We start from the raw sequence: 18,133 nt of genomic DNA on the forward strand, positions 1-18,133 counted from the left end.
GAGTGTTTCACTTGAATGCAATCACCAAACTGCATAGATTTCCCATTTGGAGGGACTCTTGAGAATTTACAGAAATCACAGAAGCAGTTACAAAGATTTTCTGCTATGTAAGCAACCCTGTTTGGGGAGAGGCAAATATGTATCACAAGGTTACATTTTCACAATGATCAGTTTGTTGTAGGACACGTCTGCTACAAAGTTACGAAGGATGCACCAATTATCTTTGTCCAAAAATACTGACTAAGCACCTTGTGCCCCCATCATGGCAGTACTGGGAGAACAAAGATGGACAAAGCCTGTGCTTTGGATGGAATTCATGGATGGCCATTCTCATCCCATACAGTATGTTCATCAACAAAAAACCTAATGACAGAACCTGGTCTTCATTAACGAGTAAATCTGGTTAGGTTTAGAAAGGAGGATCTGGAAGAAGAAAATGGACAGGGTGGGGTTGGTAACAGAAAGCAAAAAATCATGCCAAGACCTGGAGATAGGGCCCATAGGGGCACAAATGGACACAAGGAATAGAGACTAGTATGCACTCTCCACTCAACATTTGGTTATTTATAATTAAATGTGCATATACTGAGTACCCACTCAGGAATAGAGATAAATAAAATGTGTAATTCAATGGAATTAGAAGCAAGAGAAGTTACTTCCATTATTGGGACAGATTTGCAGCAAGTTCTAAATATTTGCCCAGTTTAATTACTGCTCATGGAGGAAAACTGAAGAAAAGGAGACGGGTGGAGATGGAAAGTCTTTACACATACATATAATAATCTAATCTAATCTGTATATAGAGGGGGAGAGACAAGAAAAGGAAGGGCAGGAGGGGGATGGGAAGAGAGAAGAGAGGCAACAGACATGATCTCCCTCCAGACTACCAAGACAGCAATGTCTGAACCAAGTAATACCATAGGTGTTGTTGGTTCCCCCAAAACAGTCAGGTGGTCTTTAAAATTTGGAGGTTAGACTTAAAAGGATGTGACTGGAGTATAGGTAGGAGCATGAGGCAAGGACTCAGCTGGAAACAGCTTTTTAAAAGAGGACATAATCTAAACCGGCAAAGAGTTGAAGTAATACCATTCCCATTACTGCAGGGACCATGGGAGACGATTCCCCCCAAGAGGGCAGGTAACCAAGAGATTTCAATGCTTAAAAGGACAGAAGACAGAAATCAGAAACAATGCTTTTAAGAGGGTCCCTGGTGTAAATTTCAATTGATCTTATAAATTACGCTGCTTTCTGAGAAAGACCAAAATGTTAACAGTTAAGCAATGCTCCTGTCCTTCTCACAGAATGTTCAGAGGGCACGGTTGGAACAATGAGGGGGTAAAGAATCCAAGGTTTTCTGGCAGGTTTGCCCAGGTGATAGGCCACTAGTGCACTCCCTTGAAATCCCAAAGTACTATATTAAAACTTCATCTGTTAACTTTTAATTTTTTTTAATATTTATTTATTTATTTATTTGACAGGGAGAGAGAGAGAGAGAGAGACAGCGAGAGAGGGAACACAAGCAGGGGGAGTGGGAGAGGGAGAAGCAGGCTTCCCGCTGAGCAGGGAGCCTGATGCGGGTGGGACTCAAATCCCAGGACCCTGGCATCATGACCTGAGCCCATGGCAGACGCTTAATGGCTGAGCCACCCAGGCGCCCCTGTTAATTTTTTAAAACGAAAAATGGATGCGTGTTCATTTTCAGACCCAAATGCTGTATACAGTCCACAGAAAAGTGTAAGCCTCTCTTCTGAGAAGAAAGGCTTTCTTCATAGCCCATTCCCTTTCCCAGAGGTAACCCCTGCTAAAAGCTTCATGTGTCTGTTTCCATACCCATTATTATATACTCACAAAACTTTTTTTAAACTTAACTAGGACAGTGCCATAACCATTGTTCTGTGGTTCACTTTTTTCCCCTTAACAACACATCTTTCTATACCACAATATCTAAACTACTCCTCATCCCAGTTAAGACTGATTTGAAATCTATACTCTGGATTGTCATAGTTCCTTACTATGCCATAAAAATCTATGTCTAAACCAACTAATACTTTGGGGATGGTAGAGGAGAGGTCCAGGATTCAATACAAGGGAACTTTATTTGGGAATGCTTCATCTCCTGGCCAAGTGCTTTCTCACCCTAAACTGCTCCGTGGTGTCAAGGTTACTAGAGCAGAGGGAATTCTACTGGCTTCTCTAAAGCTTCTGAGCCTTTCCACACAATCAGTATGGAAGTTGGGACAGGCATGACATGCAAATAGTAGATTCAGTCCAACCAGACATATTAAATTGGGGAAGGTATGTATACCTAAGGAAGGGAGACCAATCCGGTATTAGAAAAAATTGGTAACAGGGCACCTGGGTGGCTCAGTCGGTTACGTGACTGCCTTCGGTTCAGGTCATGATCCTGGAGTCCCAGGATGGAGTCCCACCTTGGGCTCCCTGCTCATAAGGGAGTCTGCATCCCCCTCTGACCCTCCCACCGCTCGTGCTCTCTCTTTCTCTTTTTCTCTCTCTCAAATAAATAAAATCTTAAAAAAAAAAAAAAAAGGAAAAATTGGTAATGATTTGAGAATGTCAAGGTGAGATTAAGTCCCAGAAAACAAAGTGTTAGAGGGGAGAGAACAGAGGATCCTTACAGTTTAATACCAACACTTGTAAAGCTATTTAGATTAACAAGAAATGCTGGGAATGCTTGTGAGAAAAGCAGTGGGTTTAAAAAAAGTTTGTTGAATCTCAGAGTCTTAAACTTCATTTTATCCAATTTTTTTTTTTTTTTTTTTTTTGCTAAACTGGATAAAGAATTAATCAATGCAGATTTCCTTTTAGTACAGTTCCAAAGTAAATGGAAGATATCTAATACATACAGGTATTTTTTAAAATCTGACTGAATTTGGAGGAAGATGACAAGAATGTAGTGGCCTTTTTTTTTCTATTTCCATGTTGAATTCAAGTGTAGTTCAGGTCAGTTTCTTCTAAGAGTCATTTTCCCTAAATGACCCAGAAGAAGATGCCAACCACACAATTTGTCATAGGAAGAAACGAAGTAAAAAAAAAAAAAATTTGAAATATTTTAAAACCAGACTTTCTCTTTTAAGGACTAACTGTAAAGACCAGGTGTAAGGAAGACTTAACTAGGTGGGAGGAGCTGTGAGGCATTCAAAGGAAAGTCTATGAAACATAAAAGAAAAAAGTAAGAGCTGGTATCTTTAAAAACCTCTTGAAATGGACATACAGAGAATCGTAAGGGTTACAGCTAAAGGCAGGGCATATTAATGAACAAAGTGTATGATCTTTTAGATTCATTCAGTGCTAAAGAATGTATAGCTTTTCATCTGGAAATCTTCGTCACTCTTGGTACATTTCTCAGAGTACAAATTGTGAATACTTTAGGCAAAAGACTGGGTAATGAAACTAAACAATTATACTTTATACAGCTTTGTTTTATCTCATTCCAAAAAGCGTTATGTGGTCCTCTTCCCAAGGACCATTGTTTTAAGACAGTAACACTCAGCCTACAGATCTTCTGCAGGACGCCAGAGGCCTCCTCCAGCAGAGCATGGGTTTGCAGTCCGACAGACTGGGCTCAGGTCCCAGCCCTGCAATATTTACAGCTACGTAGTCTAATTACCCTGGCTATTGACACACTTAAAAACATGGAGACGGGGCGCCTGGGTGGCTCAGTCGGTTAAGCGGCTGCCTTCGGCTCAGGTCATGATCCCACGGTCCTGGGATCGAGCCCCGCATCGGGCTCCCTGCTCAGTGGGAAGCCTGCTTCTCCCTCTCCCACTCCCCCTGCTTGTGTTCCTGCTCTCGCCATCTCTCTTTCTGTCAAATAAATGAATAAAATCTTTAAAAAAAAAAAAAAAACCATGGAGATAATAATAGTTATTACACAGTACTACAGTGAGGATTAAATGTAAAAGAGCATGTCAAACGTGTGGCATGGAGCCTAATGCACTGGATCCAAAAATGCAAGATGTTATTATAAAATGAGTAAATAATCTGGGATGTGGGGACTCTGGAATAAGACCTGATTTAAGAACACTAAGATAATTAAATAAGTTATCTTTTATAGTTCTCATCTACTCTGTACTAAAATAATTTTTACTTATCTATACTTTTAGACAAAGAACCTTGGAAGGGATTGTGCTTAATCATCCTGAAGGCGATGGGTATTAGAATTGCTTAGGTGCTTCTAAAAATGCAAATTCCTGGTTCCACTCCAAATCGCCAGAATCAAAATTTCTAGGATGTGGCCCAAGCAAGTGTTTTCTTAAAATTCTCCAGTTGATTCTGATGGTGGCCAGCTCTGGAAATCACTGTGTTATAGTATCTAACACAGAACCTGTCACAATAGGCAGGACCTACGGACGGAATGAAGGGACAAACTGAAACACTACAGAGTGATTCATCTGGGGTCAAAAAAAGTTAATCTCCCTTTCCAGAAAAATGAACTAAGACTATCTTGAGGGCAGCCAAAAAAACCATAAGAATACAGTTACATCCATTAATGATTACATATAGTACATATCAACACAGTGAATAAAATAGCTCCCTGTGTTTCCCACCAGATCCACTCTACGAAGCATCATAACCTGCTTATGGGTACCCTGCTAATGGGTAATGTCATTCAACTGTTGACAGGCTGAATGGAATGGAAAATGAGTAAGAACAGAGATTATGTAAAGGCAAAACATCTCAAATACCTATATACTTCCCCCTAACTTTGAAGACTACTTAGCATTAGATTGGTCGAGTCTCAATTTTGAGAACCAAAAAAAAAAAAAAAAAGCTAGTCACATAATTTAAATAGACACAACGATTAGATCTGTGGCTGTAGCAATCATCAACTGATTATAATGATACCACTGGATGCCATTGCTTAGTAGAGACACTTTTTACCATCTAAATGGTAATGCTTTGTAAATCATTATACTGTTCATAGCCATTTTGCTGCAAGAGCATAATTATAATCATTTCCTTTTACAAAAGAAAGTGAAGACTATTTTTTCCACTTCTATATCACTTGTGATTTATTCGATTTTTACATTTTATCTACTTTAAAGCTGCTTTGAAAGGAAAAAAAAAAATCAAACTGGGCCTCTCAGTAAGTTTAGTGTTAAAGTGGTGAGATCTGGTACTCAACACATAGACCTCTACCATCATAAACAGCTCACCACAGAGACATCTGGCCAACTGGTCTAACCCTGTCTGACAATGGTCCAGGAACCAGTGATTCAACTCTTCAAATATTTGCTTGCATTCAATCATAATACAGCTCAGTGGCATTAAGAATACTTTCTTTTCTCTGAAAATAAGACTTCAGGATTATGCTGCCAAGAAAGGAGAAGCTGGTTAAATGAATGGCCATAGGAAGAAAAACCAAACGTTGGGAATGAAATTACTATTGCTGTCATCTTTGCCTCATCATTCCAAAACAGTGTTACAGGATGCCGTGATTTTTTCCAATCTACTCACCAATTCCTGAAGACTAAATCCTACAGCATGAACAGTAACAACATGTAATACACTGGAAATTTTAATGGTTTTCTTTCATTAGAAAATGTTTTGGACTTTATCCTAAGGCAGTGAATGTATTACAAGTGATAGCTTCCAGTGTCATATTTAGTGCCCCCTCAATATTTTATTATGAACAAGTTCAAACATAGAGAAAAGTTGAATTTTACAGTGAACACCTATATACCCACCATCTACATTCTAACAATAATATCTTATTATAGTTGCTTTATCACACATCTACCCATTTCTATCCATCATCAGTTCATCTAACTGGTTTTGATGCATTTCAAAGTAAATTACAGGCATCAGTATACTACCCCCTACATCATTCAGCATGCATATCACTAACTGGACTTCAATATGTTTTTAGAGGTTAAATTTACATATAATGAAATATACAAGTCTTAAGCATCTATGTGCCAAGTTTTGTCCAATGCATACCCCTATGTAATTCAAACCCTATCAAGGTAAATCTACCCATAAATATATTTGCTTTTAAAATATTCTACAGGACACCCCAAAGACCATAATGTTTTTTTGGCTTAAGATTGTGTTTAAATTGGGAAAACTTGGGAGGTCAACAAGGGATTATTGGTAGTACAATAAGTGGATAAGAAAAGTGTATTATATGTCAAGAGTATAGTCGCGAGTTGAAACAGAAACCACCTGAAGACATTTTAACAAGGGTGTTTTTGTCTCTAGACGCTAAGGCATCTGATATTCTCTGGTTGGGGGGGGTGAGAGGGGAAGATTGTGAAATATTTGGTTGTAACTTCACTTTTCCTCCAAAAGGAAAAGCAGTTCTGGTAATAAGGTATTTTTACATGTCACCCAGGTGTGCAAAACGGTCTGCAGAAGCACTGCCACCTGAGGTTTAAGCCGGACAGGGCACTATTATCCCTGGGATTGTAACTAACCTTCACGTTGTCTGAGAAGAGTACTGGGTGATTCTGATCCTTCTGCTATGTACAGAGGTTAGTTTAAGAAAGTATGTCTTTGGGGCACCTGGGTGTCTCAGTCGGGTAAACGTCTGCCTTCAGCTCAAGTCATGATCCCAGGACCTGGGATCGGGCTCCCTGCTTAGCGGGGAGTCTGATTCTCCCTCTGCCTACCTCCCCCCCACAACTCGTGCTGGCTCTTGCTCTCTAAGTAAATCTTAAAAAATAAATAAATAAAAAAGAAAGAAAGAAATGAAGGAAGGAAGAAAAGAAAGAAAAGAAAAAGAAAAGGAAAGAAAAAGAAAGAAAGAAAAAGAAAGAAAAAAACATGTTTTGGGGGAAAGTAGTTAATTTTTATGGTTGATCTGGTACAGAAGGAGTATCTTGAAAAAGCTTCTCCTAAAATGTTAAGAGGTTTTTAATTCAGTAGCAGTAGTGTCAGTGGTCAGGTGAGATTTTTTAGCAGAACAAATTATAGAATACAGCCCTGAGAAGAACCATGAGAGATGATGGACTCTGAAAAACAAACTGAGGGTTCTAGAGGGGAGGGGGGTGGGAGGATGGGTTAGCCTGGTGATGGGTATTGAGGAGGGCACGTTCTGCATGGAGCACTGGGTGTTATGCACAAACAATGAATCATGGAACACTATATCTAAAACTAATGATGTAATGTATGGGGATTAACATAACAATAAAAAATTAAAAAAAAAAAAAAAAAAGAATACAGCCCTGACCTGAAACAGTACAAAAGAAAAAAGACAAATCCTTTTAGCATTCAAAAAATGCAATAAGAAATAAAATATAGGGCTGGGATAAAGTAAGGAATTTCCAGAAGCAAATAATAGCAAAAAAGGAAAAGTAAATAATACTTGCCTGGTCTCAAAGATTGAGAAATTTGCCTTGAGCCCAGAAAGGAAATACTGTGGAAGAACTGAGGTGAGCACCAATGATGGCTGCAGTACAGAGGAGAAAAACAAATGTAGTACTCCATACTATTTGAGATTTTACCCCCCTAGGAGGCCAGATAACAAGAAATCGGTTATTCAAACACATTCATGATACACAACTCGGAAGGAAACGAACTTTACTATTACAGAGAACTCTTTGCTATTAAAACAAAATGTGTTGACAGCATGAATAGCAACACTTTCCTTAAAGAGACCTACTCAAAGCAGTATCTGAAAACACTCAATTGCACACTCAACTGGATACCTATTAGAAGCTAACAGGTAGTCAGGAAGTATTTTAGGTGAATTTATTCTAAAATCTGTAAAAATCGAGTGTTTCCAAAGGAGTTATCACTTTGAAAAACTCAGACGTCATTTAATAAATATAAATCCAATGCTTATATGCCAGGCACTAAGCAAAGATGAAAAGAGGTCCCTCATGCTCTTGGCAAAGGGATGAAGGACAGCAATACAGCAACACTGAGTGCCTGACCTATAATACAGTACGTGCCATAGAAGCCTATGGATAAAGTGTCAGGTCCATGAGGTGGAGGCTTCCCCCTCTACCATTTTTCCAGTGGAAAAGGAACTTAGTGACTTTCAAGTATCTCTTACAAGCATGTTTTTAGGTGACTATACATACCAGCATTAGCAAAAGGGGAATGGAAGATTTATATTTGCGCTGCTACACGTTCATGTACACATTAAATTATAAGCCAAAACATTGTTGGTGGGAATATTCCCGACCACACAGTAAAAGGTTAACCAAAAGCCCATAAATTAAATTGATAAAGATGAAGCTAATATTAATTTCAATTGGGGGGGGAGGAAGGAAGCACAATGGAAAGCCAAGATTCATCTGAGACGATACTGAGGATGATCCCAAACAAGCACCCTTCCTGAATATGGCAGGAACCCCCATTCTGCATAGCACATGGAAGAAGCTCTGCAGTAGTGCCAAGGTTCCCAGGACAGACTCTGGGAGACAACAGTAAACTCTAAGGTTATACTAGTTTTGGTTTATGAATTCCATGTTTCAGTAATTCTTAACAAGTCACTTGGTAGGTTATTAATAAGTAGCCCTTAGGCATATGTAACTATGAATAACTATGAAGCAATAAGAACTGAAAAAAGGAGCTGTACTTCTCACAAAGAAGGGTGGAGTGGAAGCCATACTTGGAGAGTCACTGCATCAGGGCGCCCAGGAGAGGAAACTTAACTCTTCAGGAGGTAGAAGGAGTAAGAAAAAACTAACACTGAAACATTAAACTGAGGTACTAATAAACTTGCCAAGTAAGGTGTTTCAAACCTTCTATTTGATGTGTATAAGACCCATGAAATTATGCCTGGAAACTATAATATCAAGCAACAAGAAAGTTACATGAAGGGTTCATTCATTAACAAACTTAAGAAGTGCATCAAGTCTTTGCTTTTTCAAATGCATTCTTCATTTTCAAAAGCTCAGAAAGGGAGAATATTCTCTAACAGCCAACCACTGTTTATAAAATGTTTGCCTCATTTAGCCTTGTATATATCACACAGTTATATAGTTATCTATAGTTAAATATGCTTTTACATATTTAACCAGCAAGCATTACCTTTTGAAATGGACACAGAGAGTAAAATTTAGCAATATGTACCTTTTTTCCTAATCATATTTCAAAAGCGGACTTATTGAATAGAGAAACCAAAGGGAAAATATTCATTCTTTCGTACTCCTAAAATTGTACAAGTCTCCTTCTAACGATTGTGGCCCAAGTTTTAGCTTTCACTACTTCCTGACTTTTCTATTTTTCAATTTTCTAAATTGTACACAAGGAAAAAACTATCCAAACTCAATGGTAAATGCAAAAATGCCAAATATTTGAAGAGAAGCTCAACTGATAGTTTACTACCCTCAAAGAACTCTTTGAAATAGATTGCTGGTTCCATTGTGGTTCCCATCTGTGGTGCCTAATGATTTTCCATTTACTTTTTCAGCCCTGTGACTATCACATCTACTTTACAAGGATCTGACCACAAAGCAGAAAACTTCCAATTTAAAGTTGTAATAGTCATTACCATCCTTAGGAATTCCCAATAATTTCTCCAACTATATAGATATTAGAGTATCAAGGTGAGTTGTATTTTAAAGGATGCAAAGTGACTTCTCACTTCATTAAAAAAATTACTTCCCATTATTTTTGTAATTCTTGATAGACTGACTTAAGCTCATGAGTAGAAATAGACTGCTGTAAATGCACTTCAGGAACACACAACAATTTGCTATTCTCTTGCCAAAACATACTTCAGAGCTGTTGTTTTTCCCTATTCACTACAGAATAACAAAGTTTTACATATAATGCTAAGTTTTTATTTTCCCTTGATTTTTGGCTAATTTACTAAGGGAAAAGTCATTTTTTTTGACAAATCAGAAAAAAAGTCCACACAGAGTATGCTGGAACACTTCCTAATCAATAACTTAAAAATAATCATGGAGTACAAAAATAATGAAGGGTTTGTAAAAACAGCAAAAGCAGGACACAGGCATTAAGCAGTAGGTCAGGACAGCATGTATCCTGGGAAATCAGAAAGCTCATAAAATCACCACAGTACACTTTTTTTTTTTAAGACCCATGAAATATAAAATTAGGAAAACAGGAAATGCAAGCCAGCTTTTATGTTAAAAAAAAAAAAAAAAAGACCAAACTTCAAAAATCACCAATTACCCAACATTTGGAAAACCAGCTCTAACAAATGCCAGTAACCAAACATTAGGAAAATATCATACATGGACACAATTATCTTATAACCTCATAGGGGGAGCTACAAAGCAAGATGTCATTGCAGGAAATGCAAATTCTATATATGGTGAGAAATAGAGAACCACCGTGGAAGAGAATTTTAAAAGCAATTGCTAATGTGCCTCATAACCCATAGTCTGAAGCCACCACAGAACACAGAAAGGCATAATATTCATGGGGGAAAAAAGGTCTCATCTCCAAAATCACAACTGAGAGAGGAAGCATGATATTCACTACATGTAGACACCCAAAGGTCATGATATTCACTACATGTAGACACTCAAAGGCCATACACACACACACACACACGTATACATGGAAAAAGGGGAGGTGGTTTATAATATTGAGATCAAATTTCAGCCGTCAGAGAAAAACTTTCTGGAGGAAAAGACTATATTATAATGCTACCTCCTGCCAGCACCATCAGAAGTTCAAAGTAAATTAAAACTCTGGGAGCAAAAACCGGAAATCCCTCCACTCCCATCTAAGCAGGGGCCACGGGTTTGGATCATACTATGACCTAGAAAGCCCGGAACCTTGAGGTTTTCAGTACAATATGGCTCCCAGCACCATAGGTGATCAACAATTGTATTAATGCTAATCCCTTTTACATCTACATACTGCTTTACAGTTTAGACTGTGCCTTCACTTTCATTCTTCAACCCTTTTGGTGGTAGAATCACAGTACTTTACTTTCCACAGCCTGTAGTTTGGAAAGTGTCTTCACACACTGCGCTATTTTACAGAAGAGACCCAAGATTATTACGTTACTCATCTAAGAACCCGTACATGGTAGGTGAGGTGCCTGGACAACTACGGGACTGTAGTCACTAATAAGACACTTCCAACCTTTTAAAGTTCAAAGTACAACACTCCAGGGAGAGCAGCCTCATTCAGACGGCTCTACAGAATAGAACTGGACAGTCTCAGTGAACCATCTCTGCCTCGCTCTCCCTCCCCAAAGACAGGGAAACTGAGGCACCAGGTAGGAACAAAAGCCTCATCTAGAGTCACGCAAGGAGCGCTGTTGGGACAGACTCCCCCCCCCCACCCCCAACCAACCTGCACTACACCCAGAAACAGCTGAATCCTGTGTTTAAGACACAGGTCGGTCTCCAGAGAGGAAAACCCTTGCCGTTACCGCTTCCCTCTCACTATTCCCCACCCGGGCTTTCCTACAGATGGTGGTCTCTGCTTTCCAGAACAGATCAGCAACAACCTCTCCCTAGGGCCCTTACCCATTTTTCACATCGGGCCTCCGGAGTAAAAGAATCCGCTAGCTCTGGCTCCCAACTCCTAGTCCCTGTCTCTGAGGGGTCTCTCGACCCCAAGGCATTTCTATGTCTCCCAGGGGAAGGTCCGACTCGCACCCGTGCCACCGAAACCTTAAACTCCACAAAAGAAAACCCTTCCAACGCCTCCTCCAGTTACCCCTTCCGTCCAGGACACTCCTGAGGAGCACCCCTAAATATCAGGAACCTCCCAAGAGCTACCTGCCTCTCACCTGGGCCCCTTTAGCCGCGGCCTCCTCGGAAGAGCGACCCCCAACAACCTTCGCCGGTCACGAACCCCCTAAAGGGGGAACACCCTCTTCCAGGTACCTCTTCAGGCGCCTTCAGCGCGGGCCTCAGTGGAGAACCTCCGGGCTGTTTCCTGGGCTCTGCCCAACGCCACTCCCTCCCGGGCCCCTTCCCGGAGTCTCCCCCGGCCCCAGTCCGGTCTCCCCGCCGCAGACCCGGGCGGCTGTTCCCCTCCCTCACAGACGTCCCCAGCCCTCGGATTCCCCCCCGCTCCGCGTCCCCAGTGGTTTCCCAGAGCAGCGCGGCCGGGCTGCGGCACTGACTTCTCCAGCTCCCGGGCCCACCCGAGGGAGGGGGCGGCGGCGGCGGCGCGACTCCTTTGTGACAGGTCCGAGAGAGCGGTAAAGATGGACGCGAGGCCACGGCGCTGCCATTACGCGCTGGGCCCACCCCCGCTTCGCACCGCCCCTGCCCTCCCTCAGTCCCCTAGGAAACGCCCCTTCCTCGGTGGCAAGCCCTCTCCCTGACAGCCAGTCATCTTTCAGGGAAGGTACCACGTGATCACACCGCCCGACCCGCCCCTCAGGCGCGAGCTGGCCAATCCCCTTGCTGAGGTGCGAATGGTCCAATCAAGTTTCTCCGGCTAGCTTTCCGGACACCGGATTTCCATCTGTCTCCTGGGGAGGAAGAGGGGTGCGGATTGGGTTACGCCGCCGGAAGCGGGGCGGAACTTTGTTGTGGCGGTGAGGAAGAGGAAGCCCTGAAGGGTCAAAAGGAATACAAAAGCAAAGGCTATTTTCTTTTTTTTCTTTTTTTCTTTCCTTTTTTTTTTTTTTTGTCCTAAAGAGCGAGCGGTCTTAGCGGTGGCGGTTTGGGGTGGGCGCCGCCGAGGTGAGGGGGTCTCGCCTCCCGCACGCTGGTAGGTGAGTGCGGCCTGGGCCCGGGCCTGGCAGAGAGACCTGGGCTCCAGCTTCTTCGCTGAGGAGATGGGGGCCTGCGTTTAGTGTGAAGTTTAAGGCCAGGCCGGTTCTCAGTCTGTGCACTCGCGCAGTGTTCTGAGTCACTGGGGCCAGGGGCTTGCTGGGGCCCAACCTGAGGGGAGCCGAGGGAGCCCGCGGGAGGGCCTCCCAAGTCGTGTGGGGAAGCATTCCGACCCTTTCTAGCGGTCTTGGGACTTCGGGCCTCTTGTCGTTTCTGCTAAGTGGGACCACCCAGGCTCCAAGGGAGGAGCGGGCTCTCTCGCAGGGGTCTTGGAAGGGCTCTACTCAGGAGATGTGGGAGTGCCTGGCTGGAAATCGTTGAATCACAGAACGGAAGTGTAGGATGGGAAACACACTTACTGTGTACCGTGTACCGTTTGCTGTGCTCAGTGCATTTTCTTCTAATAGATAACAAGCCAGCGTGCTCGTTTTGCAAAAGAAAACTTAGGAAACTAAGACCGAGGGTTGAAGGATCTTGTTTGAGAGTTGTTTGCCCACGTGAATGTCTGTGCACACAGGTGTAAATGTGGAGACCTACTCGTTCAGAGCAGTGGTTCTTAATCTAGTAGAAAACAAGATCTTCTGCGGCCCGTTTAAATGCGGATTCTCCGATCCTACTCCCAGATAGTCTGACTGAGTAGGTCTGGAGTTGGGACCCAGGGAAGCCAAGTGCGGGCCTGGTGGTCAGAATTCCTAATGACCTCTTGTGTACCAGCTGTGAGGTAAGATTTGTTCATTCGTCAGCTGTTTGGCTTATTGATATGTTAACAGGGACCCCATAAAATGGTTTGGAGGGCACTGCTTCTGAAATTCTTGAAAGTAATCAGTGTTTATACTCCTTTTTGATACAAGGGATTGAGCTGAGATAAAGGCAACTTTTACAGTCTTTCAAATAGAGCATGAGAAGAGCTGTTAACAGTTTATAGGGGTCTGAAAGCAGAGGCTGGCCAATTATTTTTCTCAGCTGAAGCGTTGGTACCTTAATCCCTTACACCAGGAGGAACTATGTCATGACCATTTACCTGGTTAGCAGTCTTCCCTTTCTCCTTCTAAGAATCTTGATGTTTGGTTAGAGTTAAGCCGCTGCCTCAGATACTGAAAACCACATAGCTGGTAAGTGAAGTAATTGTAGTGTGTAGTTCTGCCATGGCTCCATCATACTGTAATTATGTCCTTGGGGCAGCTGAATTAAATAACTTCAGTGTGCTCACTGTTGATCACCTTTTGAAAATGCTTTGTCTTCAATTCTTAAATATGGTCAGTTTCACTCTTTATTGTAGGATATGTTTTAAAGATTGTGCTTTGTTTTTGGTTTTCTGCATTTTCATGATATATACAACTGTGGATGTGTTTTTGTTGGATTTGGTGTTTTATCAGACCTTGAGTTTGTGGATTAGTGTCTTTCATTACTTCTGTAAAATTCTCGGCGAGTTTATATTCATATATTGCTTATACCCCTTTGTTTATCACCTTTGCTGATTTAATGCAGAGCCCTTCACTCTAATGTCTATGGCTCTTACTCCCTTTTTCTTTTTCTTTTTTTTTTTTTTTAAAGATTTTATTTATTTATTTGACAGAGAGAGACACAGCGAGAGAGGGAACACAAGTGAGGGAGAGGGAGAAGCAGGCTTCCTGCTAAGCAGGGAGCCCGATGTGGGGCTCGATCCCAGGACCCTGGGACCATGACCTGAGCCGAAGGCAGACGCTTAACGACTGAGCCACTCAGGCGCCCTCCCTTTTTATTTTTCCATACTACATCCTGGATAATTTCTTCATTCTCAAGTTATTTCTAATCTGTTATTACACTGAAATCTTAAATTCAGTTACTGTGTTTTTTGGTTCCTGAGGCTCTATTTGGTCCTTTTTCAAATGTGCCGTGCTATTGTTTTACAGTTTCTTATTCTCTGCTGTTAATTTTGAGGCTTGGTTTTTATTTCTTTAAACACAGTAAGCATTGTTTTATTATCTGTGTGTGTTAATTCCACTGTGTGAATTCCCTTTGGGTTTATTTCTTTTGCTCAGTATTCCTGCTGTTTTTCTTCCCACTTCACCTTTACCTTGACGGTTTAGTTCTTTGGGGTACTAGGCTGAGATGGAGAAGGAAGTGGCTATCAGACTCTATGCCCTTTGTGGGCTCCTGGCTTTGACTTTTGTTTCTGTTGCTTCCTAAGGGCATCAAAACAGCAGTTTTCAAGGTCAAGGTCAGAGAAATCCTCAGTGTGAAAACCAGTTTGAATATTGGGCTTAATTTCTGGTATCACCTTTTCTTGGGTTTTGGCCAAATTTTTTACTATCTTGTTAGCTTCTCTGTTTAAGAATTATTTAAAAGATTTCTTCCAGGTTTCATTTGTTTGTTATCATAGAGGTAGAGGATTGGTTTCAACTACTTAGCCTACTATTTCTGGAAATGAAAGCCCCCCCCCTTTTAAATTTCTTTGTTTTTTTGGGTTTTTTTTGTACAGAGGGAGGTGGGGAGGGGCGGGGGGGGAGAGAGAGAGAGAGAGAGAGAGAGAGAGAGAATCTTAAGCAGGCTCTATGCCCAGCGCAGAGCCTGCAGGGCTCAATCACCACCTGAGCCTAAATCAAGAGTCCTACACTTAAGCGACTGAGCTATCCAGGTGCCCCCTTTCATTTTGATTTTGGAATGCGAAATTTGTGATTTCAGGGAATCTTGAGTTAAAGATCATTTTTCTCTGTATACCTAAAATTTCCACCACTGTTCCCTATGCAGTGTCCCAGCCGCTGTCAGCATTCAGCTTCCCTGATGCTTTTTTCTAGTCTTTCTTTTGTGAACTCCTCAGTGCTTAGCTTCTATTTATTCTCTTATAGCATTTAACCTCATTCTTCTTTTCCTAAAATTGCATATGTGCCAACCTTATCTTTTTCTTTTTTTTTCTTTTTTTTTTTAAAGATTTTATTTATTTATTTGAGAGAGAGAATGAGAGAGAGAGAGAGCCCAAGAAGGGGGAGGGTCAGAGGGAGAAGCAGACTCTCTGCTAAGCAGGGAGCCCGATGTGGGACTCGATCCCGGGACTCCAGAATCATGACCTGAGCCGAAGGCAGTCGCTCAACCAACTGAGCCACCCAGGCGCCCCTTATCTCTTTTTCTGACTGCAAGTTCCTCATTTGCTAAAAAGTAGAGTGCCGGTTGAGCACCTAGCACTCTGTGCCTTGCACATAATAGGTCCCCTGTCAAGATTTACTTCAGCAATACAACTGAATGAGTTAGTTGGCCTCGTATGGGTTGTGTAATGCAAAGCCTTTTTTCCCCTTAAATTCGAGCTTAGGGAGGAGTTACACAAAGCCTAGTGGGGTGGAGGTGCGGGGGGAGGTTCCAAAGCCAGCCCAGATGGTAAAATAGTGTATAATCAAAGCTACTTTCGAAAATCTTTTACGGAGGCACCATTTTGGATGTAGGTATACGGGCACAGCAAAATTCCAGCATGGCCAGGTTTTCCTCCAGCTTTGAAATGGATGTTGTTTTTCTTCCTTTGAGCCTCAGGTGAAGTGGCTGGTCTGCATTTAGGAGTCACAATGTGTAAAAAAAAATACAACTGAAATTAGAATCATATATAGGAAAGTGCTTATACTCTGAGAGGCATACACAGACTGGGGAACTGAGGATCCGCCAAGGGGATCAGTATTTTAAGTTCTCTTTTTCTTCCAGTGCATATAGATGAACTCAGGGTAAAAGCACATATGATGAGACTGTTCTTGTGCTATGGAAAGCTAAATGTATATATATAGGTTTGTTTAAAAAAATTTTTTTTTATTGCATGTGTTTTTTTTTTTTTTAAAGATTTTATTATTTGACAGAGAGAGATAGTGAGAGCAGGAACATAAGCAGGGGGAGTTGGGAGAGGGAGAAGCAGGCCTCCCGCCGAGCAGGGAGCCCAATACGGGGCTCGATCCCAGGAGTCTGGGAACATGACCTGAGCCAAAGGCAGACGCTTAACGACTGAGCCACCCAGGTGCCCCGCCTGTGTTTTTTTTAGATGCATTTAGATGTTTTTTTTAGAAGATTACTACAAATTGCGCTTTATAATAAACATTTTATATATGAATGAAATTGCTTATGCTATATGCTGATGTTTAGATTATTTTAGTCTCCTTTGCTACTGGAGTATGTTAAATAAGCCTTAGTGTTAGACTGAGAATTACTTTGTCTAGTAATAAATGCTAGTAGTGTTCTCTATTAGTAGTTGTCATGCTCTGAAGTTTTAAAATATAGAGGGAAAGCCCTCTTGATCTGAATTACCGTGGCTTGGTAGAAGTGACTTCTGGCCTGAAAGCTATCTATTTGGAATATAGTTGAGTTTGCCAGATCGCAAATTCCTCTTAATTGCTGTCCTGCATTTTGAAGTCCCATGTGACTTAAACATCAGGATAAAAATGTTGGAAGGGCAGTACTTAAGTATATTTACTGACGAAAGGAAAGTAGATTGGCCTATTGTTTTTGCTAACCAAAGAGAAGCCTTATTGCACCATAACACAGAAATCCGATTCCCCCTGGTGTGTTTTTATACTACAGTCTATCTAATGTTAGAATTAGGAGGGGGTAGTGGCCAGTGATGTAAACACTTAAGTAGTCTGCCATCACAGAATTCAATTCTGTAGGAAACCAGATCTCATTAACTTGTATCATGGCACTAGGTAAATGGAATAATTTTTCAAGTCAGCAATAGCAATTACTTTGGGGGTAGCAAGGTAACTTTTCTGTCTTGTATAGCATGTGGTGTAAGACACTGAGCCCATTTTGTCCCACCAACCTGGAAATTAAATACCACAGTCTCCACTACAGACACCGGAGTGCAGTGTTTAACAGTTACTTTGGCTTGAAATAATAAGAACTTTGTTTTTTTTGGCTGTCAAGCAAATTTGAAAACTATGTTCTTTATTTGTGTCGGTGTGAAACTTTTAAGTTTGGACAAAGTGATTTTGGTATGGTTTTGGTTTTCCATGAATTCCCTATTTGAAGAACTTAAATAATCCTTTTTAAAATAATGTAATGTTTAGTTTGATAATTAGACTTGAATCACCTCAGAAATAAAAAAGCTATGTGAGTAAAGGAAAATTGACAGCATGTATTTTTTTTTTTTTTTTTTACAATTAAGCACACTGAACAAAATGAATATTCCCAGTGTAAATCCTCTTCATTCCTACATGAATCTTTATAGTTCGATCCCAGACTCCTGGGTTTGTGTTTTTTTTTTTTTTTTTTTTTAAAGATTTTATTTATTTATTTGAGACAGAGAGAATGAGAGAGAGAGAGCACATGAGAGAGGGGGAGGGTCAGAGGGAGAAGCAGGCTCCCTGCCGAGCAGGGAGCCCGATGCGGGACTCGATCCAGGGACTCCAGGATCATGACCTGAGCCGAAGGCAGTCGCTTAACCAACTGAGCCACCCAGGCGCCCCTTGTGTTTTGTTTTTAATTATTCTAGCGAA

General features: G+C 41.4%; 2 protein-coding genes across 8 annotated transcripts in view; one reads left to right on the top strand and one right to left on the bottom strand.

The window, feature by feature from the left end:
* Positions 1-12,176, bottom strand: part of RSPRY1 (ring finger and SPRY domain containing 1) — a 45,867-nt gene extending 33,691 nt beyond the window's left edge. For 2 of the 5 annotated variants that reach the window (XR_013444414.1, XM_078063704.1), the window contains exons 1-2: positions 12,032-12,176; positions 7,332-7,411 (exon numbers count right to left, since the gene is read on the bottom strand). The gene's annotated coding sequence lies outside the window, so the exon portion shown is untranslated. Of the gene's footprint in view, positions 1-7,331; positions 7,412-11,692; positions 11,981-12,031 lie in introns of those variants that run through there. The other 3 variants (XM_078063705.1, XM_078063706.1, XM_078063707.1) reach the window with 3 other exon arrangements.
* A 241-nt stretch (positions 12,177-12,417) lies between these two features.
* Positions 12,418-18,133, top strand: part of PSME3IP1 (proteasome activator subunit 3 interacting protein 1) — a 35,383-nt gene continuing 29,667 nt past the window's right edge. The window contains exons 1-2 of one of the 3 annotated variants that reach the window (XM_078063709.1): positions 12,420-12,631; positions 13,207-13,410. The gene's annotated coding sequence lies outside the window, so the exon portion shown is untranslated. Of the gene's footprint in view, positions 12,632-13,206; positions 13,411-18,133 lie in introns of all 3 variants that reach the window. The other 2 variants (XM_078063710.1, XM_078063708.1) reach the window with 2 other exon arrangements.

The sequence above is a fragment of the Halichoerus grypus genome, chromosome 15 (assembly GCF_964656455.1).
Source record: "Halichoerus grypus chromosome 15, mHalGry1.hap1.1, whole genome shotgun sequence".
Taxonomy (NCBI): Eukaryota; Metazoa; Chordata; class Mammalia; order Carnivora; family Phocidae; genus Halichoerus; species Halichoerus grypus.